Source organism: Saimiri boliviensis, chromosome 1 (assembly GCF_048565385.1).
Source record: "Saimiri boliviensis isolate mSaiBol1 chromosome 1, mSaiBol1.pri, whole genome shotgun sequence".
Classification (NCBI taxonomy): domain Eukaryota; kingdom Metazoa; phylum Chordata; class Mammalia; order Primates; family Cebidae; genus Saimiri; species Saimiri boliviensis.
Genome location: NC_133449.1, coordinates 259,855,035 through 259,875,417, shown reverse-complemented (window position 1 = coordinate 259,875,417; position 20,383 = coordinate 259,855,035). Strand labels below are relative to the sequence as shown.

The 20,383-nt window shown below is 39.9% G+C and overlaps 1 non-coding gene and 1 pseudogene across 1 annotated transcript; one reads left to right on the top strand and one right to left on the bottom strand.

Moving 5' to 3' along the window:
• The window catches only part of LOC101042039 (PRELI domain containing protein 3B-like), a 28,580-nt pseudogene extending 12,010 nt beyond the window's left edge, over positions 1–16,570 (top strand).
• Positions 16,144–16,251, bottom strand: LOC120365605 (U6 spliceosomal RNA). The gene has a single exon (XR_005580496.1). It is a non-coding gene; the product is annotated as a U6 spliceosomal RNA (small nuclear RNA).
• Positions 16,571–20,383: the final 3,813 nt, after the last annotated feature.

Sequence of the window (20,383 nt, the reverse complement as noted above, 5' to 3'; positions counted from 1 at the left end):
ACTTTTTAAAAAAAAATGCATGATAATCTAATGGAGTTTATTGGAAGCTCAACATTCGTTTGAAACTTTAAAAATCAATCTCTATTATTCTCCACATTAACAGCAGAAAATATAAATGATAATCTCAGTAGCTACAAAAAAAATCTTTTAAAAAATTCAACCCTGCTTTATTAATAATATAAAAGTCATCTTAGCAAATTAGAAACAGTGAATTTCCTTAATTTGATAAAACATCTATTAGAGATGTATACCTAACATCTCACCAAATTGCAAAATATTGAAATATTTCAAACTGCCAATTTCTTATTGATATAAGAAAACTGCCAATAACTGGACCCATTCTCTCACACCCTGCCCCACCTTATTACTGCCTAATCCAATAAAAACCCAAAGGGTTTTTAAAGTGCCTTCAGGAATGATGAAATCTTCACCCTAATCCTATCACAGTCTGAAGCAATTAGCAAAGTAAATAAGTGTTAATCCCCACATGATTGGATTTTGGTTTACGACTTCTTATACAAGACATTCTGCTATAAAAGCCCACAGTCGGAGAGGGACTGAGCCATTCGCTCTTTTCCTAGACCAGCTACAGCTGAGCCTGGTCAAGCCTTGGGAGGCTGAAGCTATGGAGCACACATCAACCCTGGAAGAGCTGTCTTGGAGGCAGGCAGGTCCAGAGCCCCACATTCCATGGGACCTGAACCGAGAGCAAGCCTGGGCCTGGGCAATGGATAACTTCCCTGTGCTGAGCCGCCACTCCTGCCAATGCCATCTGCTCCACAGGAGCTCAGCTGCGAGCTGGCTGCTGCACTGCGCCTCCACCAGGCACAGAGCCCTTCCCGGAGATGAGAGAGACCGAAAACGCCCGCGAAACACCCATGTCCAGGAGTCACTCGCTGAAACCACAGACGGGTTCCAGTCACCTCAAGAAGACGCAGATGCCACTGACGGTGGGGTCCAGGGTGGCCTGAAGCTGCCTGGAGATGCCAGCGCCTGCGGAGGCAGAAGGACACACGCCCAGGGCGCACTCTGCACCTGGAAGCTGCTGAAAAACCAGGATTCCATCTGGAAGGAACCCGGAAAGGAGAGGATCCCCCGCCTTTCTGCAGGCCTGCAGCACCACCTGCTTCAACCGCTGCCCTGGAAGGAGCCCGAGGTACCCCAGTGGGGGCCCTCATTCTGTCCCTGCGGACTTTTACGCTGGAACTGTGCCCTGCACGCATAAGAGCCTGGAGGTATCTGCTGTGGAGAACATGCCTTAACTTGTTCTTCCTCTCCTGAACACCCTAAACATTTTTCATTTAGAAAAACTCTTTTTACATAATGAATACCATGCAATGTGCTAAGGAACTCTTCTTTTAGATCTTCTCAAAATTGCTATGGTTCTTCCATTGAAACTGTTCATGTATTCAATAAAGCCTTTCCCTATTCTTCACCAGTGGAATTGATTTCAAGCTGGTAAATCAAGATTGGTATAGATGGTCCTGAAGCAGACGAAAGGGGACAGCTCAGAGCCTTTTTTTTTTTTTTTTTTGAGCTGGTGTCTTTCTGCTCTCCCTGGGTCGCTTCGGCTGGTGTGCAGCGGCACAATCATGCGGTAGTCTAAATTCCAGGGGAGTTTTGAGGAGCTGTGGCTAGTAGCAGGGTGGGAGGGGACAGCTGGGTGGATCACTTGCTAGAGTTGCTTTAAAACTGACTGTGGGAAAAAAAAAAAAAAAAATCTGACTGTGACCCTCCAGACGAAGTCAGGGAACAGACATTATTAACAGTGTTCTTTAAATCAACGGTCCCCAACCTTTGTGGCACAAGGGACTGGTTGCATGGACGACAATTTTTCCATAGATGGGGGGTTGGTAGACAGGGATAGTTTTGAGATGAATCTGGTTTACCTCTAGATCATCGGGCATCAGATTCTCAGGCAGAGTGTGCAAGGTAGATCCCTTGCATGAGAGTTTACCACAAGGTTCAATACACCCATGAGAATCTAATGTCTCCGCTGATCTGACAAGAAACGGAGCTCAGGCGGTAACACTCGGCTACTGGCCACTCCCTTCCTGCTGTGCCTCAGGGTTCCTAATGTTAACTGTGGAGGGTGTCCAGGTTCTTGGCATCTTGAACAAAGAATTGGACAAACGCACAAGCAAAGCAAGGAAGGAATGAAGGGATTTATTGAAAACAAAAGTACACACCACAGTGTGGTAGTGGGCCTGGGCATAGGGTCTCAAAGGCTCTGTTACAGAGTTTTTATGAGTTTAAATACTTCCTACTGGGGGTATGCCCATCGTAAATGAAGAGGATGAAGTAAAGTAACATTCATTTACTCAGTGTATGCCCCATGGAGAGGATATTCCTGTTATAGCTGAATTGGGAATCAGCTTTATGTTCCCTGCCTCCAGACCCTATTTTCCTGCCTTATCTCCCCTCTGAGAGATGTGATCCCCATAAATCTTCATGGGAGGCAGAGAGACTGATGGTCTTTTTTCTTTAACTGCTTCATGCTGACTTGGGGCATTGTCCATTCCTATTGGGGATCATGGAACTCTCACCCTGCTCCATCTAGTGAAGGCAGGGTAGCTCCTTGATGGCTAGAGGCGGTGTCTCCACATGGAACTGGCTGGAACTTTCGTCACATGATCTGAAGCTTGGTGGTCTCTAGGCAAGAGGAAATGAATCTGGTTAAAAGATTTAAAGGGAACTTCAGAGAGTGGATACCTATGCTGTTAGAAATGTTTGTTACAAAGATTTGCAGAAGAAGAAAAAAAAACTTGGTTTGTTCTAGAATCCATGTGTTTCCTTAAAGACTTAGTACATTTTGGTTTGATTTGTTGGTGCCTAGTGCATGAGATTAGTCCAAAACAATGGACTCCCAGAATTTTGGCTTAAAAATTCCCCCTTTTTTGTCAGGTTCTCATTTAGGTAAGACTGTGGCCAGGCTGGTCTCGAACACCTGACCTCAGGTAACCCACCTGCCTTGGCCTTCCAAAGCGCTAGGATTATAGGCATGAGCCACCACGTCCAGCCTGGCAATGTTCTCTTTAGCCCATGATGTGGGTTAAAAGGCGTGTTGTGTTATTGATTGATTACGAGGCAACATATGTACCATTAAAGTTTCTTACCAACACTGGGCTTTCATCTTTAATATATCAGGTTATAAGTTAATCCATGTAGAAAGCTGGTTGTAGACCCCTTCACAAATAAAAGTACACCCCTTTAGTGCACATAATGGACCCCTTTTCCACTTCTGTTGTTCATAGAGGCATAAGCAAGAGAAAGCATTCAAAGATAAGAGTTTCATGACAGTAGAAGTCTTAATCTGTGAATTTAGGAAAGCTGTTCACATCAAGGATGCCATCTTCTTGGGAGTAATTTCCCTGGTTAGCTTGACCTCAAGGGTTCCGATGAGTGCACAGTTCCAAACATGTGCAGAAACCCTTCTTAGTTGTGAGACCATGAACCCAAAGGATGCCATCTTCTTCTGGGAAGAAACTTCCCTGGTTAGTCTTATCCCAAGGTTTCCCATGAGTGTACAGCTCCAAGAGCCTGGAGGGTCTCTTCTCAGTTGTGAGATTATGAACCCCACAGTTCAAGATCCCCAAGTTTTGTTGTCATGTGGATGGCAAGGACAGTCTTTCTCTGATGTTTCCAGGAGATTCAAACCATAAAAAGCTTTCTTTACCTGGTGAAAATACACTGTAGCATAATAATCTACTGTTAAAACATCAGCCCTCTTGCATAGTAAAGCTTTTATACAACCAGAAAACATGCAGTGAAAATAACAATCAAATCAAATCCCTTTATAAATGTTTAAATGGCCCAGTGGGTGACCAAATATACCTGAAGCTTTAATTGTTTTCCCAGGAATATGGGGATTAAGCATTAGTTATAAACTATTTTAAGTAATTTCAGTATTAACTGGTTTAACATGAAAATATTTTCTTGATATTTAATTAATTTTTTGTTTTACTTCAGTTAGTAGCTTTATACAGGGAAATTTGGTTATCTGTGTGGTTTACAATAACTTAACATTATAACTATAATTGTGATTTGCAGCATATACTTAGACATTAGAATTTTAGAAATCCCATACAATTTTGGAATACATATTAGTATTATTCACAGAAATATAACCTAAAGAGGATTGAACATCATTTTGGCAATCCCATGTAACCAAACACATCAAATAATCCCTACCTCTTTTCTGGATGTTTTCAGGTGCCCTCAACTATCCAGAAAGCCAGGCATTAGGAAAGACAATTTTGAAACTACGTTTGATTTTGGAATTTCAGATTACTATAAATTATTTATTTTACCAAAATGATGACTCATTTTTAAAGAGCAAAAACCTTTTATAACCTTTAAACACACACACAGTCTCTCTCTCTCTCTCTCTCTCTCTCTCTCTCTCTCTCTCTCTCTACTGTTCTTACACACCTTGCAAGTAAAACCGTTTTTATTAGCCTTAATTGTGTGTTACAATGGTGAGTCTTAGCAATTTTAACTTTAATATAAAATCTGATAAGTGATGTTCTAATAAGGTTTAACTGTTACCAGCATAGTTAGGACTTGGCCAACTCCAGATGTCCCCAGGCCTTACCTAGCTGGAAGGCAGTCAATGTAAACAATTTTCAAAAGCCAAAGAAGCAGTTTATGACCTTAAAGCATTTAGCAACCTAAATTTGAACATAATTTAGACAACATGTTTACATTTTGAAGACATTTATTTGTATGTTACCAACAATCTTGAAAACCATCTTTATTTCCCAAAGATGCTAGCATCATATAAACTAAAAGTCATTACACTTTCTACTTTTCTGACAAAATATTTGATTTAAGCTATTATTATTATTATTAAGCCAATTAATTAAAACTTTACAGAAGAAGTACAAAGTGACTTTTACTTTGTATTTATCCAGTTTACACAGAGTTTACACAAAGAGAAAGAGGAGAGAAACTGGTAAGAAATCCTTACCCTTTTGCCAGCATGCCAGGTTTTTGGGTTCTCTCTCCCTGAGCAGCCCTGACAACCATGCTTGACTGTATGCAAACAGACACATTGCCATGAATTAAGAATCTTCAGAGATAGTTAACAAATTTTGGAGAATCTAGGAAGAAAGAGAAATATGAATCAAATTCTATTTGTGAGAGCATATTCAACACACTTTAAGAATCGGGAAGCCTAACATCCAAAAAATTAGTTTATTGATAAAAAGCTGGCTGTTCCATTAACTCCTGCAGGCTTGACAAAAATAGCTTAGGAACTTCAGATAAACGGAACAATGGTGATTTGCTAGAAATGCATAGGAACACAGAACTAAACATAAACCTTCTGCTAGGAACTAAAAAAAAAATCATGGAGATATATATATATATATATATGCATACACAAGCAAAGCCAGAGGAGAATAAATAGCAAACAAATAAAAACTAGAAGGAAAAACAAATAAGCAGGCAATCAACCCAAAATTTTTCTGCTTAATTTACCCTGGAGGTTACAGTGTTACCTGGGGCACCAAAAAACCCACATAATGAATATTTTATTCCTGATAAACAATTAATATCCTTAAGTTCATCAGTATCATCATACATTCTGTGTAATCAAGAAATCCATTTTAGACACATGACCAGTAAGTACTCTAGCGCTATCCGCACAAAACAGTAAACATAGTGGGAAGCAATGCAAATGTGTGAAATTTTGTTCCACGCTAAATTCAGCTTCATGCATAACTATATTAAAAAACAATTGTCAAGCTGCTGATGCATTTTTAATACTTCCTATTTTACTTTAATCAAGACTAAGAGCTTTAACTATGAAAATATTAGCCAAATGTCTCCAATTCTCTATCAGGTTTTAAAGAATATTTTATTATTTAAACTTTTCCACATCTTTCTCCCCTACTTAATGATTCCTTACTATATTGTTTCATAAATAATCTTTTCAAATCTGTAATTCGAACTAATTATTAGATAACTTCTGAATTAGACAAAAATTTTTTTTTTCACTAGTAACAAGCTCTTCTGGAATATTTTGTAGGTAGAATTACGTGTTAACTAAAATTTTTATCCTTAGTAAACTAAACTTCAGTGAAACCTTAAACAGCAAGAAATCCTGAGCTATCAGATATAGACATTTATAGATAAGAACAATTCCACAATTTTAGAAACACATTTCTCCATATTACAACCCTTTTTTAATTGGAAAAGTCCCAGATATCAAATGAGTCTTAAAAACAACTTTAAGGTTTAATTTACACAAAAAGTTTACCTAAAACAATGATCCTATTCACTGTACTTAACTTTTAACAAGAGAGATGGTCAAAACATCAATCTACATGCGTAAAATGAACTTCTGGTTTGGTCCAGAAAGGCAAGGCAACTTGAGAGAAGGAGGGGGCTTGGTAGCTTTCTTTTCACCGGTGGGAGACAAACTGTAGCCTTCTTTTGAGTTTCTGATTAGCCTTTCCAAAAGAAGCAATCAAACATGCATTTATCTCACTGACTCTTTGAATAGAATGGGAGGCAGGGTCGCCCCACGCACTTCCCAGATTGAATTAACACTGACATTTAAAAATATCCAGCAAAGGCAAACACAAAATTCAAATAAAATGTATGCTGAAAATTCTGAAGACCTTTTCAATTTTTATTCCACCAATAATTTTAAAGCTAGCTTGTATAGTAAAGTTATACTTAGGTCACGTGAACTTGAAAATTGCTTAGATTTAATTTATGAGCACTCTTTTACTTATAAGCCAGTTTGTTAGACACAACATGTAGCAATAAGTGTACATACAAATAAACACATCTAGACATGTCTACACACACATAAACAAAGACCCAATAGCTTGAAACCTTAGCCATGAGATAGCAATACAAGCTTGCCCGTTTTGCTTTGCCCCAATAGATAATCCAAGTGTTGTTAAAAAAAAAAAAAAAAAAAAAAAAAAAAAAAAAAAAAATTAGTTCCTCTTCAAAGGGTTTTGGTTTCTGGTTTCGGGTTCTTCGTTCTATGCTAAAAAGTAATCTTACCGATTCATCTATCAGCCCTCCCTATCTCTGCTGTGGCCAAACACGCCCAAGCATTTCCCATCACCTATGTACCGGTTTTTCCCGTCAAAATCCCACCCTTGCCTCCTTTGATGATGTCAATTGGAATTAGCCTAGATTGCGCGGACTGACACCAGACCGTGGTGGGGCTGGGGAAAACACTGCAATAAGGTCTGCGTTAGGAATAAAAACTGCTACTCTCCTTTGTTCTGGGCGCTCTGTCTTGTCTCTGCCCTGCATGCAGTAGGCGCCCTTCTGTAGAAGTAAATTACCTTGCTGAGAAAACTTTGCCTGAGTGTTAGTTCCACTTTGCCGCACCAAGCATTTTTATCTCCAACAATCTGGGGGCTCATCTGGGATCCCCGTTCTTCTCTGGGGAAGGGTCTCTGGCCTCTCTCATGCGGAGGCACACCGCGCTGCCTCTTTACAGTGGCCTCAGGAGTAAAGTAGTCGAGACCCACCGGGTGCGACGAATAAACTTGGACTCGGCGACACGGGAAAGAAGCTGGCCAGCAGCTTGTTGAAAGGAGGTTCAGATACCTCAGCGACGAAGTAACTCTGTGCACAGACCAAGGTCAAAAAAAAAAAAAAAAAAAAGCCACGGGGCTGCAAACCGTTTTCTTGGTGGTCAGGATTCTGGAGGTTCAAAGTGTGTGAACCGTCAAGCACTACCGCTGTGCGGAGTGAGTTCAGTTGTGGTTCCGTGGTTACCTCATAAGGCTAATGGATCCCTCCTGCAGGGATCGTAATGTTGGGGTTTGTACAGACCCGCCAATGCTTGCTAAGAACCTAGGCCCGCCAATGCTTGCTAAGAACCTAGGCTAAGAGGAACCTAATTTGCCTCAGGAAAGCGGCCAGAGATAAGGGAGAGAAAGGTGCAAGGAACCTCCAGCAGGTGGGGCTAAAGGATAGGCAAGACATTTTTTATATGAAACGTTGAGCCTAATAGCAGTAGCAAGCCTCTAGAGAAAGATAGGCGAGGCATTTCTAAGGCAATAGATTGAGCATAAGACCCAATATGGGAAATACCTCAAGCAAGACAAGATTAAAAAGGATAAAATTAGTAACAAAGACCGCCTCCCGGCCCTATAGACCCCTAGGTCTCATGTTAAAACATCGGAGAGGTAATAAAAAGACTAAACATAAGAAAAAGCAACAAATGATAAGGCATTGCTGTTTCATTTGGACTCAAGAACCAATCCCCAAACTATTAGTTTTCTGTCCAAATTTTGGATCAAATGAAGAATGGATTTGTGAACTTTTAATAGCAAATGTTGCTAGTGGGCGACCTGCCTCCCAAGAGGAAATAGATTTTGTCCTATGTTGGTGGCAGTGACATGTCTTTTACCCTCCAAGGGTAAAAGGAGTGAGTCAAAACCTAATCTTTGGAGGAAATTTAATTGTAAGCACGCCTCATCAAGCTAGAACTATCTTTTTTTTAAAAAAGCAAAAAGGTGGTTTATTGACTCAAGAATCTTAAAGTACAAGGCTATTCTGTTAAAAAGAGATAATTTCACACTAACCACCAAACCTAACCTAGTAGGTTTCTTAACAGGGAGTCTAAATCTAAAAAGAGAATACACATGTTTTGATTTAATTGACTATCACACAAAGGTCAGGCCCAATTCAAAAAATGGGCCTCCCCATCTTTAAAAGAGGGTGGCATTCATTTATAGATGGGTCTTCCCACATGATTGAGCAAAAAGGTACAACAGATATTCAGTAATTAATGGAAAAGCTCTTAAAGAAATAGAGTCAAGAAAATTGTCGAATAACTAGTCTACCCAAACTTGTGACTTGTTTGCAACTGAGTCAAGACTTAAATTACCTGCAAAACCAGGAAGGAAGCATCTATACTGATTCTAAGTACACCTTTAGGGTGGCTCTTAACATTTAGAAAAATTTTAAACTGAACAAGATCTTCTTAATAGAAAAGATCAAAACCTTGTTCACAAAGAGTTAATCACTGAGTTACCCTCAGTTGCCAAAAGAAATAGCTATTGTCCATGTCCCTGGACACCAGAAAAATCTGCCTTTTAAGAGTCAGGAAAATAACTTAGCAGATCAGATAAGCCAAGCAAGCTGCCGTTTCTTCTATGCCTGTTTTCCACTTAACTCCTTACCTCCCTGCTCCTACAATGATCCCCATTTTCTCTTCTACTGAGAAAGAAAAGCTAATAGAAATGGGTGCTAATGAGAACTCAGAAGGAAAACAGATATTGCCAGACCAAAAAGAAATGTTGTCCAAACCCCTTTATAAAAGAAATCCTGTCCCATCTGCATCAGAGGACCCGTTAGGGACCCCAAGCCATGTGTGACGCAGTTTTCAGAGTTTACAAATATATAAGAATTTATATCCTAGCCAAACAAGTTACAGATAGTTGCTTACTAATAAACAAACTACAGAAACTACAGATTACCTCTTAAGGGAAAGAGTCCAGGCTTAAGACCATACCAAAGTACCCAGATTGATTACACAAAGATGCCTCGAATAGTTCGTCTAAAATACTTATTAATAATAGTAGATTACCTCACTCACTAGATCAAAGCTATTCCCTTTTCAAATGCAATGGCCAATAATATAGTTAAAGCATTAAATAAAAACATAGTGCTCAAGTTTAGGCTAATAGAAAATATTAACTAAAGCAATAGCACCTATTTGACAGTGCTTATTATTAAAAAGCTATCCCAAGCCCTAGACATTAAATAAAAATATCATACTACCTTAAAGAACCACCTAAGCAAATTAGTTCTAAAGACTTAGTTACCAAATGCCTTCCTATTGCGCAGTTAAAAATAGTCTTTCCCTCAGGAATTATATACTTGGTCTTTCCTCTACTCTTCCTTTTCCTACAACAAAAGTGTCCTCATCAAAAGCTGGAATAAGGAGGAACTTGAGCCAGTCAGGGAAGGGCCTTCCCTGGTGCTTCAAACCACTGCAACTGCCTGAGTCCAGAGAGCAGGAAAAGGATAGACCCATCACACCCAAGTCAAGAAAACACCACCACCTCCAGAGTCATAGGCCATTATCCAGGGGGAAAGCCCTCTCAAACTCAAACTAAGAAAAGCTTAACTCTCTTTCATTTATTCTATTACTTTTTCTCTTTTCTCATTCTATTGCTGACACTTTGTTATCAATGTAACTAGGTCAGACTCACCTCAAATCATTATCTTTGATGCTTGCCTTCTTATACTGTGAGGAAGATGAATGGCAAGACAAATCTCCACTTTAGAAAAATATCTCTGTCCATACAGGGAAGCCACTGACCCTGCATCCTGCTCATGGCAGGGGCACCAGGACACCCCAAGTTGGGAAATATGCTCTCAATGGGCAGATATCAGCTGGACCACAAGAGATCCAGCCTGGGCCTCCCCAGAGGGCTGTACCAATCTAAAATGTCTACTGCCTAAAATCTCTACTGCTACTCTCCTTTGTTCTAGGTGCTCTCTCTTGTCTCTGCCTTGTATGCTGGAGGCACCCTTCTATAGAAGTAAATTGCCTTGCTGAGAAAACTTTTGCCTGAGTGTTGGTTCCACTTTGAAGCATCAAGCATTTTTATCTCCAACACAAAGAAGGCTGTTAACCAAAATTTTGGATAAAGCCGTCTCCATGGCAGTTTGATTTCAAAGGCTAAACCTCCCCAGATTGCAAGGAGCACTGGGGCCAAACAGTACCAAAGGAGGGCACCACATGTTAATCAGGCCTGTGCTTACAACAACAGCACAAAAGCCTGGATACATGCAATGCTATCCAACTTTCCCATTAGAAAGATTCTAAACAATTCTGTGGTCAAGCAGCATTGCAACTGTGAGATAAAATTCTAAGAAGGACTTAATACAAGACTTCAGAACCTTTGCCAAGGGCATCCCCTTTGGGCAGGTTGAGGTCCACAGGATCCCCTGCAGCATCCTTCCTTCTATGGGGTCCAATCTTAGAATTCCAGACATCTCTGGGCTTACTTAGGTGAGCATCAGTGCCACTTTGCATGTGTTCCCTCCAGAGCCTGCTATGAGCTTTCCTTTTATACCTGGGTGTAATCCCCGACTTTTAGCATCCTTATAATTTGATGACACTTGCCATGCTTCCCAGTCCATGAACTTTAATGACAAGAACTGGAGGCTGGGTGGGTTTCCTTTGCCCTCAGCCAGTTGAATAGAGGAAGAGAAGAATTTAGTAAGAAAAGAAGTTTTAAATTGCCTAAAATGTGTGCGAGTTTGCTCAGAGCTGTGTCGCTTGTAGGGTTAGGGACCACTTCCAGAAAATATCTTAAAAGATCCTTCCCCCTTTGGGGCAGGGCAGTTATTCCCATTCATTTCTAGGCCTTCAGGCAGTACCAGGAGTGATATCAGCCAATTGCTCTCACTTTCTAAGGTGCTACAAGGAAACAGCTGCTGAAAGACTGAAAAAGAAAGGAAGGAAAAGAAATAAAAAAGACCCAGATTCCTTAAGAGGACTGGGGGATGGTGATCAGCCCTCTCCACATGGAAACCCCTCAGTTTCACTTGCCATGGTCAGAAACCTGTAGTTGCTTCCATGTTTTTAGGCACTACCCACCAAGGGTCCCACGTTGGAAAGAAAAAGAGATTTACTGGAATGGGTCATACATAAATTACATGTTAAGAATGAAGAATTGATGGCGTCCACAAGAGGAGTCATAAGAACTCTGGTGGAGGCTGCAGCAGCCTTGGTAGAGAATTGATAATGAACATGTGTAGACAAGTACCCTATGTATCTCCAAGCTGGTAATATATTTATTTTAAAACTATAAATATATTTTAAGTAGAATTTTTTTTAAGTAGGTTGATATAAGACAATGACTTTAGATCAAAAAAGAGATTCATTGTGTCTAAATAAAAGGGATCGTCTGAAATTAGTGTTGTTTGAAATAATTGTCTAATATTGGAAATTCCAGTGTTTATGAAAAATTTAACAATTGTTGAAAGAAATTATTCTTCTTAATATTTATTTTAAATTCAGAATACATCTGCAGGTTTGTTATTTCGGTAAAAATGTATCATGGGGGTTTGTTGTACACATTATTTTATCACCCAGGTATGAAGCCTGGTGCCCATTATTATTTTTCCTGATCCTCTCCCTCCTTCCACCGTCCACCCTTCCATAGGCCCCAGTGTCTGGTGTTCCCTTCTTTGTGTCCACGTGTTCTCATCATTCAGCTCCAGCTTATAAGTGAGAACATGTGGTATTTGCTTTTCTGTTCCTTTAGGCTTGCTCAGAATAATGGCCTCCAGCTACATTTATGTTCCTGCAAAAGACATGATCTTTTTTATGGCTGAATAATATACCATGTGTATATGTGAGGGAATGTGTTCTCTTTTCGGGTCCATGAGGGGGCATAGTTTTAAGGGCAAGAATTTCCCAGCGCCATGCCCCCCACCCATCTCTCTCCATCCAAAAGATTTAACGGTTTATGTTTGAATTTCGCAGGCATGGGAAGAAACTAAGAGTCGACCACCCCAGCAGAAATTTAAAGGAACTCCTTTCATTAGCCAGAGAAACTTGGGAAGGTGGCCATTTCTCCCAGGATAAATTCCCCTGCTCCTTCACCCATGCCGGATTTCCAGCTTTATGGAATCCTCTCCCACATAGTAAGAAGCTCTATTTTCCCTCCGGGATTTCCCCTCTGGAATCCCCGTCCACACTCTTCGTGGAGTCTTTCTCTTCTTCTCCTTTCCTTCTCTTTTCTCTACCTAAATAAAATCACCTTTCTGCAACACTTCCTGTGTCCAGTATTTACTTTTATAAGCATACAGCGCACTTGCAGTGGTCCCATCTCTTATTCTTTAAGAAATTGGAGGCCAAAAACCCACAGCATTCTCTTGGGGGGAGCTGTGCCTCACCAGCACCCCCCCAAAAAAAAAACCCTGGTTACATATATACTACATTTTCTTTATCCAGTCTACCAAAAAGAACATTTAGGTGGATTCCACGTCTTTGCTATTGTGAACAGTACACATGCATGCATGGTCTTTATGGTAGAACAATTTATATTCCTTTGGTACATACTAGTAATGGGATTGCTGTGTCAAACGGTATTTCTGGTTTTTTGGTCTTTGAGGAATCACCATACTGTTTTCCACAAAGGTTGAACTAATTTATACTGTCACCAATAATGTATAAGCAAAACTTTAACTTTTTTTTTTAAGTACTTGGAAGTTTGCATTGACATTATATCAACTTAAGATAGAATTTTAAAGCTTTTCATGCATTGGAACCCTACCTGGCTTTGGTCCAACCCCAGAATAAAACAGAACCATCACTTATATACAAACAATTGCCCTACTGCTGTAAACTTCAACAGCTTGCATGAGAAAATTCAATTTAAAAGGAGAACTTGTATAGCTTTCAAACATACTAATTTGTATAAAACAACTTGCTTTGCAAGCTGGGTGTTTGCTGGGTGCTGTGGTTCACGCCTATAATCCGAGCACTTTGAGAGGCTGAGGCGGGCAGATCAGAAGGTCAGGAGTTCAAGACTAGCCTGGCCAACATAGTGAAACCCCGTTTCTACTAAAAATAAAAAAAATTAGCCAGGCATGGTGGCAGGTACCTGTAATCCCAGCTAGTTGGTAGGCTGAGGCAGGAGAACTGCTTGAACCCAGTAGGCAGAGGTTGCAGTAAACCGAGATCGAGGCATTTTACTTCAGCCCCGGTGACAGGGTGAGACTCTATATCATAAAACAAACAAACAGGCTAGGCGCAATGGTTCATGCCTGTAATCCCAGCACTTTGGGAGGCAAAGGCGGGTGGATCCCGAGGTCAAGAGATCAAAACCATCCTGGCCAATATGGTGAAACTCTGTCTCTACTAAAAATATAAAAACCAGCTGGGCATGGTGGCATGCCCCTGTAGTCCCAGCTACTTTGGAGGCTGAGGCAGGAGAATTTTTTGAACCCGGGAGGTGGAGGTTGCAATAAGCCAAGATCGCACCACTACACTCCAGCCTGGTGACAGAGTGAGACTTTGTCTCAAAAAAACAAACAAACAAAACAAAAAAACAGTGTTTTGGTTTAGTACTTAAATACATGTGGAGTTAAAATTATCACTAAAACAATATATGACTCTTAAAATATATACTTTTATTGTAATAAAATATACTGTATTGATTTGCCAAAGTTTTGCAACCTAATAAAGGTATTACCTTGCTTAGATTTGTAGTTCATGATTTAGTGTGCTGTACCATGGGCTGGTTATGTTAACTGGAAAAATAAACTTCTTACTTGAAAATCCAAACAAAACAAAACAAAAAGAAGAAGTGGAGGCAGATTAAAGAGGATCACAGGAAGAGTCTTAGCCTTATGCCTTCTGAGTTGACAACCACAGGATTTTAGGGCATTAACTCGAGATCAGAGAGTTCCAGGCAGCTACAGAAGTCTGCTCTGGTGAGTCTTGCCCAGGATCTGGAAGTCCAAGATCAAAATGTCAGTGATTCAGCTCTTGGTGAGTGCCTCCTTCTGTCATGCAATAGCCATATTGTAGCTGTGTTCTCACACAGCACAAAGGGAGAATGAGAGAAAGAGAGAAAGTGGGAGAAAGAGAGAGAGAGAGAAGGGGAGAGAATGAGAAGGACGTGTCTCTTCCTTTTCTCAGAAAGCCGCTAATCCCATTATGAAAGCCCCAACCTCATAACCTCGCCTAAACATAATTGTCTCCCAAAGGTTCCATCTCTAAATACCATTACCTTGTGGATTAGCTAATCAAAATTATCATGAATTCTGGGGGACACAATTCAGCCCATAGCACCAAGTCTATGTGATACTCTCATAACCTCTGCCCATCTCAGGCCCTGCAGCAACTGAGACTCATTTCTTCAGGCATTTCAGAGGATAGAGATTTAAAAAATAAAAAAAAAAGAAAGAAAGAAAGTGCAGGAGAAAATACAATGCATTAATTAATTAATTAATTAATCTTGAGACAGCATCTCACTCCAGTACCCTGAATTATTTGGGTTACTTCAGTGCCCAAATATTCAGGTGGTATTGTTTCACATTCATTGCTTGCCTATGTGGGGGCAAGTATACAGGCATCCTCTTTTTATAGCAATTACTTTCCAGACTCAGACCTTATTCAGCTCGTTTAAGTCCGCTAATGCTTAACTCATAGCACAGATTTTATTTCACATTAATGGATTCAAAAGTGTGACCCATGCCCTATGTCACAATTCTTTTTAAATTAGAAATGACCCAGACATTCAATGGTATCTGAAATAATTTTAAGATTTTAAATTACATTAAAAGTTCATCTACGGCCGGGCGCAGTGGCTCAAGCCTGTAATCCCAGCACTTTGGGAGGCCGAGGCGGGTGGATCACGAGGTCGAGAGATCAAGACCATCCTGGTCAACATGGTGAAACCCCGTCTCTACTAAAAATACAAAAAACTAGCTGGGCGTGGTGGTGCGTGCCTGTAATCCCAGCTACTCAGGAGGCTGAGGCAGGAGAATTGCCTGAACCCAGGAGGCGGAGGTTGCGGTGAGCCAAGATCGCGCCATTGCACTCCAGCCTGGGTAACAAGAGCGAAACTCCGTCTCAAAAAAAAAAAAAAAAAAAAAAAAGTTCATCTACAAGCATTGATTCCATTTATATTTACTCGGTTTATTCATTTTTAGCAGTTTATCTAAATTAGTTTTTAGAACTAAGACATTAGATAAAGGTAATCATTGCTCCAAGTTATTTCTTTGTTAACCATTTGCATAGTCTGTGAAAATCAGGTGTTCACCTAAGCAAAAATCTTAAACACATGGGCAATTTTGCTTATAATTCAGAAAAATTAGCTGTTCTTATGGAACCAACAATGTTAAGTCAGTCTTATTTATCAAAAAATTCATTCAAAGAAAGATTATTCTGTTTTTCATTGAGTTTATGGTCTTATAACTTTCATGTAAAATCCTAGCACATTAAAATATTTAGCAAAGGCAAACACAAAACTTATTTAATTAGTAAACCCAGGCAAAAATGTATGCTGACAATTCCAGACATTTCTATTTTTGTTTTGTCAATAATTTAAAAGCTTATTTTAAAAGATTACTAAATTCACGCAAATTTGAAAAGCTTTTGGACCTTCTTTCTTTTTAAAAAAAATAATAAAAAATATGGAATGCTTCACGAATTTGTGTGTCATCCTTGCACAGGGGGCCATGCTAATCTTCTCTGTATCGTTCCAATTTTAGTATATGTGCTGCCGAAGTGAGTACTGGACTTTCTTACTAAATTTATGAACACTCATTTACTTATAAGCCAATATGGTGCCATTGTAGACATAACATATAACCTAATACATATAACATGCACAGAAACACATAGAAACACGTATCCATACACACAAAGATCAAATAGATGTCACCGTGAAACTCTAGTCATGACATGGCATCATAAACCCATTATTTTACAAAAGACAGCTGGATCCAAATTATTTCAGGACAGAACAAAATTGGAATCTGTCCACATGGCTAAACTTCTTTATCTGCCTTGATAGGTAATCCAATTAACGCCGTGGACCAAACCTTTGGCTAAAGCAGTTTCCATAGTAGTTTTATATCTAAAGCTTGTTTTTAACCATTTTTTCCTTCAGTTTCAAATGAACTTCCAATATTTACATCTTAGCTAGAACTGGCTGAACTGCATTCAAAAAGCAAACTTTCCAATAGCCTTCAATTTGCAGTATCATAAGTGGTGCATACACAAAATGGACCTTAGCTCCTTCTCGGTTTGGGAGGATTTTACAGTGTCAGGATTATCTTGTAACAATGGTAATCAAGAACAGAATATGAGAGACCAAAATGATGAACCAGGAGGGAGCATCTGTGGAGGGAATCCTGTGGCAATCAACAATGTCCATATGGGGTTAAACTGTCTGACTGCACAACAATTGTGGGCCACTGCTATTTTACCCTTTCAATGATTAAATGTTAAATACCAGACAATACCAAGTGTTAGACAGTATATGAAACTTTAGAGTATCTTACATATTATAAGTGGTAACATGTATTGGTACTATCACTTTGAGAAACAATCTGTTGTCTCATGAAGCTGCAAGTCACATATCTCAAAACCTACCAATTCAATTTCAGAGTACACTCCCAAGAAAAATTAGTTATTCTTATGGAACCAACAATGTTAAATTAGTCTTGTTTATCAAAACAGTCATTCAAAGAATGACTTTGGCATCCTGTAAACTAGGAAATATACTATCTTCACATAAATATATACCAGGAAATATGTAAAAGAATGTTGGTATCTGTGCTGTTAACAGTAACAAAAACCTGGTGGGGAGGGAGGATCCAAAGGTTCTCATTGAGGTTTAAATTTCCATTTCTCTGATTATTAGTGATGGAGAGAATATTTTATGTATCTGTTGGCTATCTGTATGTCTTCTTTTAAGAAATATCTTTTCACTATAATAACTAAACTGATTGCAGAAAAGTTCATTGGGTGGCTTTGGACCAACCCAGTTCTCCCACTTCCTTGCTTGTAGTCCTCCAGAATAACTGTAGAATGTGCTGGGAGTGCAACATCCTAAAATAAGGGGGAGCTTGCTAGAACAGCCTGGGCTCTTTTCCTGTCTCCACCTGGCACAAGATAGCCTTCAATCCTTTAGCCTAGTGTGTCAAGTGAACCTGGGGTAGAAAACCCAAAGTGGGTTGCTTATTGGCGTCCCTCAGCTGTGATGCAAGCATGTGCAGTTAAGACATGACCGTTTTCATTCCCATCCATGAAGCTCTGTGGCTGTAGTTTACAATCTCATTTGGAGGAAAAATCTAACATCTAAATTTGAGGTTTTTCATGAGTCTGGGGCCTTGGTCGATTGGACCTCCTATTGGACCCCATTGGCTCCAAGCCTACACATCTTATTAGACTGAAGCTTAGTCCTTTGAATGGGGTCTTGGAATCAGGAGGCTCGTTCTTGGTATATATTCATCAATGTTTTTCAGATCTGTAAATAAATTTTTTCAAAAATAAGGTTCAGAGGATAGCAGTTACACTCTAATGAAAGAATAGACGTCTAAAACACGAACAGGGGTTCCCCAGTGCTGCTCCACTTATTTTTTTAATAATCAGACTCTGAAGTCCCATATCTACATATTTCTCTGCATGGCTATTTTTACCACGTACTTCCATAATACAATCCAACTTACAAATACTTAAAATATTCAGCGGAATTCAATACGATGAATTTAAGAATCATATCTCTTCAAGTAACCCCTTAACAGCCATCTGATTATGGCTCAAATCCAGGTATTCTAATTTATTCTGGAAGCAGATACCTCTCAGATCCACTCTAAGTACCTTCAAGTCCTCTATAGGCTCACTTCAATGGAGGCAAAGTTTTAGCTGCACTAGAAACATTTGAGTCATTCCAGACTGTCCAGCCTAGAAAGGTTAAAGTCAGACCTTCAAATCAATTGAGTTCACTGGGGTCCGGCATCTCAAACTCTTTATTCCATACATTCACTTATCTATTTCCCTATTTTGAAATACAAAGGAGCACCAAATTCACATAAGTCTTTTCTTTCTCCTACTTGAGACAGAGTCTCGCTCTGTGGCCCAGGCCTGAGTGTAGTGCCACAGACAAGGCTCACTGCAGTCTCGACCTCCTGGACTTCAGCAGTTGTCTCACCTCAGCCTCTCCAGTAGCTGGCACCAAGGTGCATGCCACCACCTTGGGTAAATTTTTTTTATGCTTTGTAGAGGCAGAGTTTCCTCATGGTCCCCAGCTGGTCTCAAACACCTGAGCTCAAGCAATTCTCCACCTCAGACTCACAAAGTGCTGGGATTATAGGCCAGGCCACCATGCCCATCAAAATTCACACAAATCTATACCTTCAGCTCAGACCCTGAGGCTATAGCCATGTATTCCTTCTTATTTACTGAACGCCTTTTTTGGAAGCCCCCAGACAATTCTAAATCCAGTCTTAGGCAACTTGAGGATCCCTCATCTTGGCTAATGACAGCCAGAAAAATTATTACTTTAGTACAATGCAGAAATTTTATCTTAAAATACATTTTATCCTTTCTGGCTTCCTTTCTTCATCTTCTTTCTTTTCCCTCCTTTCTTCCTTAACTATACTAACCCTAAATCTATCCAGGTGACTGAATACTTCATGGCATATTATCTGTCATCCTCTACATCAGCATCCTCATTCCCAGGAGAAATGGCATCTTCCCTTTCACTTTCCTCAGAGGTTTCCAGGGAAGTCCATCTAGAAAGATCCTCCTGGTGTTCCCTAGATTTAAGGAAAAGCATATTCCTCTCACGGAGCTGCTATTTGTTCAAATTAGCACCATGACATTCATGAATTCTGTTACACTGTTAAATCAGAATTCTGCTTTCAGAATCCCAAGTTCACAATGTCCCAAATCACCACTGATTTTTCTCCCATGGAAAAGACACACACACATTTAATTGTCAGTCAAGACTTTTTCAGAAGTTCTTGGAACCTGTCAGTCAATACAGCCCTAAATTACTAGAAGCAAATGGAACCAGGAAGAAGAAAGTCCTGAAGTAACCAGGAAAGAGAACACATGTGGAAGTGCATTGGTGTGGTAGTCACAGGCCTACGAAAACAACAACAACAACCAAGAAAACTTTCAGCGACACAGTGAATGTCAAACAGAGAATAGGCAGGAAGGGGGAAAGGGGAATCTTCAGTCCCAGAGACCAACAGCAAATGGTTCGTTTTTTTCTCATGGGTGAACCTAGTGACCTAGTTGAGTTCTGCTTTGGCACCAAGCAAAATTCTTCACTTTCTAATTCCAGGTGATTTTCCCTGGGGCATTTTTGCCTTTTACTTTCTGTCTAGCCTCCTCCATGGTCTTTGTTTCTACCTACTCTACTAGACTTACTGGGTTTAAGTGTTAAATTTTTTTCTGAGCCTAAAATCAAGAGTCAATACCTGACAAAGAAGCAGATTGTTAAAACCAACAGTTTCTCTGTATCGGGAAAGTATTAATGTGGATTCCTGCCTCCTCATTCATTAGTTGCACAGCTTCCTCCAACATAGCAACTGGCCAGCAGGTTCACCTGCGCACACGGCCTGAGTGTTGGAGACTTTTCCCTTCTTTGGTCCCTCCCACCGTCTACCCCCTCTTTCTCTGTTTTGTGTCACTTGCATATCTTTAACAAGATTTATCATTACATTTATCTTGATTTGATTAGATTTTTCTTAATGAAATACAACACAAATTTCAGTCTTTCTTAATTCTTTATTGTGTATTTGTTTTGGATGACACATCAGGAAGGGAAATAGGAAATACATCATATGTCATATGGGCTCCACAATTTGCCCTCAAGTTTCAATCCAGGTCCTCCCACCCTCACAAAACTGC